The 5,823-nt window shown below is 34.0% G+C and overlaps 1 pseudogene; it reads left to right on the forward strand.

The window, feature by feature from the left end:
- The first annotated feature begins 30 nt into the window (after positions 1-30).
- Positions 31-2,518, forward strand: LOC143575177 (receptor-like protein EIX1; annotated as a pseudogene).
- Positions 2,519-5,823: the final 3,305 nt, after the last annotated feature.

A 5,823-nucleotide genomic window follows, 5' to 3' on the forward strand; every position in this document is an offset into this window, starting at 1 on the left:
ACTGGGTCCATTCCCGTGTCCATTGGTTCCATGACTGAATTAAGGCACCTTCGCCTTTTCGATAATTCTTTTAGTGGAAGCATTCCGAAGTCCATTGGTTCCTTGACTCAGCTAAGGGACCTTAGCCTTTCCTACAATTCTTTTTATGGAACCTTGCCTCCAGAACTAGGAAACCTCACAAACTTGAAAGCACTTTCACGTAATTACGTGGGTAGTTGTACGATTGGAAACCTAGACTGGCTGGCTCATTTGTCTCAGTTGGAGGAGCTTATTATGGATGGTATTTCTTTAGCCAGGGAAAATAATTGGGTAAATGTGATTCTAGGCCTTAAGAAACTATCATACTTAAGTTTATGTGCATGTGATCTCCTGCAAGTCATTCGTCCATATTCTTACTCATATATCAACTCTTCTTCTTCAATAATTGTTAGCCTGTATCTCATGAACAACAATCTCAACTCATCCATGTATCATTGGTTGTCTCCATTAACTAGCAACAGAATGATATATCTTGATAAATCTCACAACAAATTAATCAGCATTCCCCGATTTCTTGGAAATCTATGTAGTTTGACATTTTTAGATATTTATAACAACTCAATGCCTTTCAAATTTCCTGATTACCTTAGAAACTTGTCTGGATGCACTTTGGGTAGATTAAAACATTTGGATGTTTCACATAACCAATTAATAGGGTCAATTTCTGATGACATCCAAAAGTTTTCATCCCTTCAATCGTTACACTTATCTAATAATCAGTTAAATGGAACTTTAAGTGAACTAGTGTGGCAACTACCCAAGCTTCAAGTTCTAGAGGTTTCTTCCAATTTTCTTAAAGGTGTGATCTCTAAAAACATTGGAAAGACGAAGATTTTTTCTATAAATCTTTCAAATAACTCACTCGAAGGAGTTCCTTTGGAAGCTCACATGTCAGACCGTTCCACTACAGAAAGGATCGACTTAAGCTCTTGCAACTAGGTCCCGGTTTCCCTAAATGGGTTCAAACACTAAAAAATCTTACTCATATCGACATTGCCAATACTAGAATTTCAGACACAATTCCAAAGGAATTTTGGAATACGTGGTCTTTTCGATTGACATATTTGAATCTCTCTTCCAACAACATTACTGGAAAAGTAACAAATTTGTTATCAAATTTTGACCCTGAATTATCAATATTAGATTTGAGTTCCAATCACTTTTATGGTCCTATAACTAACGTTCCTTCCTCTTTGGAAAGGTTAGATCTTTCCAAAAACAATTTCTTTGGAGAAATATCCTTTTTGTGCCAAATTAGTGGTGATGTTTTTTACTTTCTTGATCTCTCCCACAACTCATTCATGGGACAAATTCCAGATTGTTTGTGGCATTTTAAAGAACTTACAGTTCTTAGTCTGGGACATAACAATCTATCTGGAAAGCTTCCTGCTTCTGTTGAGTATTTGATCAATCTAGAGGTTTTGTATTTATACAAAAATAACTTCTCGGGAGAATTACCCTTATCTTTAAAGAATTGCACCAAGTTAACCTTTTTGGAATTAGGGGTCAACAAGTTTTCTGGCCACGTGCCTCATTGGATTGGGGAAAATTTGTCAGGGTTATATGCTCTTAGCCTAACATCAAATAATTTATTTGGAACCATCCCTTCGCAATTATGTCAGTTGCTAAAACTACAAATTCTAGATTTGTCAATGAACAATCTATATGGAACCTTCCCCTCATGTCTCAATAATCTCACTGCCATGGTTCAAGATGGATTCTCACCTTACCAAAATGTTCACTTTTATTCTTGTTTGACCACAATATGCGAAAGAAAAGGTGGCTTTAGCAGTCTTGGTAATTATGTTGACCATGCGATGATCAAGTGGCAAGGGTGTGTACGTGAATTCAGCATCAATCTAGTATTGTTAAAGAGTATTGATCTTTCAAGTAACAATCTAACAGGAGAAATCCCATACGAACTTACTTGTCTCCGTGGACTTATTGCACTAAATTTGTCAAACAATTTTATACATGGGAAGATTCCACATAATATTAGCAAGATGAAAAATCTGCTAACTCTAGATCTATCTAAAAACAATCTTTCTGGAGGGTTGCCATCAAGCATGTCTCAAATGGATTTATTAAACTATTTAGACATGTCGCATAATAACTTGTCAGGGAGAATTCCATCAAGTACTCAACTCCAGTCCTTTCAACCTTCAAAGTACAATGGAAATGCCGGTCTATGTGGACTTCCCCTTTCCAAAATTTGTCCTGGAGATGAAGAATTAAAAGTTCCACAACTCATTGATAAAAGTGAGGATAATTGGGAAGACAAAGATGATCTTGAGAGATTGTTTTATATTGGCGGGGCTACTGGTTTCGCAATCGGTTTTTGGACAACATGTGCCACTTTACTTGTCAATCATCGTGGGAGAAATGCTTTTTTTTTCACTTTATTGATAGGTTGAAAGATTGGGTTTATGTGAAGGTGATGGTGTTCATTGCAAAATTGCAAACTGTATTACATCCATAGTTTGTTGAATTCCATTCTTCTTTTTTACTTTTGTTAATTTGGTCGATCTACTTATTGTTGATTTTGTTGTTATATGTGATGTAAGAAAATGCTTCTCTTGTATTTGGTTATTGTTTTTAAGTCCCCTTTATCAATAAAATTGCCACCAAAACTATGCGAGCCCATTTCATTGTGTTGTCCCAAATATGACATCATGTAATGTATAAGCATGAGTACCGAGTGTAGTTAAGTCATATATATGAGTGTTCACATGATTTAATCGCTATTCTTAAGAAGTTATCTTAAATTTCAATGAAACAAATATGTGAACCAAAGAAAAAGAAATAGAATGATAGAAGAAAGGTATGAATAATAGTATTCACAACTTCGTGGGTTATTTGCATGACTAGGAACGAGGTAATCTTTATCGCAAATGGCTTCGAAGTTAATTTTTTTATTAAATCCTTCATTTTCTTTCCTATAGATAGTTAATCGGAACAACAAAATTAGTGTATCTTGGACCAAACGGATGAAAAATCCAGTTCTATTGATGTAATTTTCTTTTTGGGAAGTTTGGTTAGCTGATTTTAACCATCTTCGTTATATATAATATTTTTGCTGTTAAAAGAAACATAAATGTGAACCAGCCTAAATAGACTCTAGTAACATGAACAAATAATAATCCGACCTCTAGTCTTAACACTATAAGAATTCTTAAATGCACAATACAGGACTTTCCTGCTGTTGTTGCACTCTAATGGAAGCAAGGCCATAGAGAAGACCCTTAATGATACATTCATGAAGTGCATGATAACTTTCATCCCGGGTTGTTCGTTATATGATATAATGATGAATGATAAAACTGGGGTGTGAACAGAGCTACCCTGTTTTTTTACATGTATATAAAAGATATTTTTACAATATTCTAATCTATAAAGTTAAAACTTGGTCAATAAATTTTATTCATGAATTAAATCTGACATATAGCAAGACTTGATCAATTATTTGTTCTATTAATTAGTTGCGGGCCCATAACTTGAGACAAATCTAATAGATGGGAAGCACAATGTGTACTGAGAATAACCATAATCAGTCCCAAGATGTAAATTTCCTAACTTACTAATTATATGTTACACATACACAACTCTAGTATCATGATTAAACAAAACACGAATATCACTAATCAAGTAACTAATTGTATGGTATGCCATTAAAAATGTAGAAGAGAAATTATGTATTATGTTATCATTATTCTGAATAATATGTTGCAGTCTTAATCTGGGCCCCTTAAGTTTGAAATTATCTGATGGAGAAAGTATGTAATAAATACAAATTGCAAAGACTTGAGAGTCTTTGAACGTCCAGTTCGGGGCAAAAATGAACTTATTCCAAAACATGTTTAGTTTCGTATGCTCCATGTCTACCCAAATTTTCAACACATTCGTTGGCATGCGAATGTTGAATGAAAATCAAAATTTTCTTGAAATCAAACAAATATTAACTATAAAATAAGTGCCACTGCCAAGAACGAACCATGGATTTACTTATGAAGTGCATACACACTCAGAGGCGGATCCAGGAATTTTCACTACGAGGGGCACAAAATTGAATGCATTAAAAATGGATCGGGTCAAAGAGAAAAAGGTCGGCCAACCATTTTGGAAGCACAAAGCGGAATAAACTTTTGGGGCACATGATGATATTTGGTCTTTTTACACACCATCTTTGAAAGTTAAAACACATTTTATATTTTATATAAATAACATTATAACATATAATAATTAAGTTGCAATTTGGACTCATCTCTTATGACCTTTAGTGACGGAACCGAAAACTTTTAATCGGAAGGTCAAATTATAAATTTTTGTTTATATATGTTTCGTGAACTTACTGAAAGTAATTGATAATAATAGGAGGGTCACAAATTATATTTTCAAAATAACTTTTTACATATAATGTTTTTACATAAAATAATATTATTCCTTTTTTTTGACAAACTAAAATTATATATCAAAATAAATAATATAATTGTTGCGTAAGACAAAAAAATAGAAAGTTCTATTAATATATAAAACAGAATTAATAAAAGGACAAAAATAAACTATTAATTCCACAATGATGAAGATTTAAATTAAAAGGAAAAACAAGATTAGGATTTTTAATTAAATAATACATGGTTATAATTCAGCCTCAAAACAAACAAACAAACAAACAAAGGCATTTAACTCATCTTCCTCATTCTCTTTCTTATCTTCATATTCTTCAAAAACATCGCCGGACCACTGCAGCTCAAGGCTTCCCTGTGAATCCAACGATGACGGTAACCAACGGTGGGCACAGACCGGTGCTGGACGGTGGGCACAGACTGACTGTTGAGTCATAATATACTAATGCGTGCCTATAAACGTGGTATTCCGACAGCCGGACGGTGGGCACCGGCCCACCCTAGTTATAAGCTGGATCTGCCCCTGTACACACTTTATTAAACTCAATATTACACTAGAGTTATTATAAACCTACAACACTACAGATTTACCAGAATGATGAATCAACAGACTAAAACACTTGGACAACTAGATCAACAACAGTCTCAACTATCAAAAACTACATACGAACTTAACTTCTAAACCCGTTTCTTGTGACGCGTGTATACCGAGTGGTCTATAGAAGGATATTATTTTATACCATAATATTGTAGTTTAATTAACATCTAGTTAAATCTTGCTCATACCAAACAAACCCCCTTCTACTAGATTCCCGCGTTCACTACCAAATTATTGTACACTAACTATATAATACACATTCTATAGTTTTCACTTAACTATAACATGAAAATTGACTATCGACATTGCTTTTACATCATATATGAAAACCCCTCTCATAAATACAGACAGACACACATCTTGGATTCACTATTGACGTCTAATTTGAGTTTGGCTGCTTTAAACTTGAGTTTATATAAAGCTTGATATGGGCATATGCGTTGATGTATCAAATTATGAAAACATATATCAACACACTCCTAAAACATTATGGCAAATAATATCTGTCATAAGTTTCTGCATCTTGTTCTCTCACATTTCTTTTTTGGAATATTGGTTTTAAATAATCCTAACTATGCCCTATTGGTAAATATCAGTCCCAACTTTACACTTGCTAGCTGACCGTCCCAACTATTAATGTATTTGTTTTTAACGGGCCGTGACTAACGGATGTTAAGTCCGTTAGTGATTTGCTGACGTGGCCATCCCAGCTGTCAAAAAACTTCTTACGTGGCAGATTACGTGGCGGCTGACTGTGTATTAAGGATTATTAAGATCTTTTTA

Source organism: Bidens hawaiensis, unplaced genomic scaffold (genome assembly GCF_021521415.1).
Source record: "Bidens hawaiensis isolate Kalapana, Puna unplaced genomic scaffold, B.hawaiensis_p1.1 tig00027305_1, whole genome shotgun sequence".
Taxonomy (NCBI): domain Eukaryota; kingdom Viridiplantae; phylum Streptophyta; class Magnoliopsida; order Asterales; family Asteraceae; genus Bidens; species Bidens hawaiensis.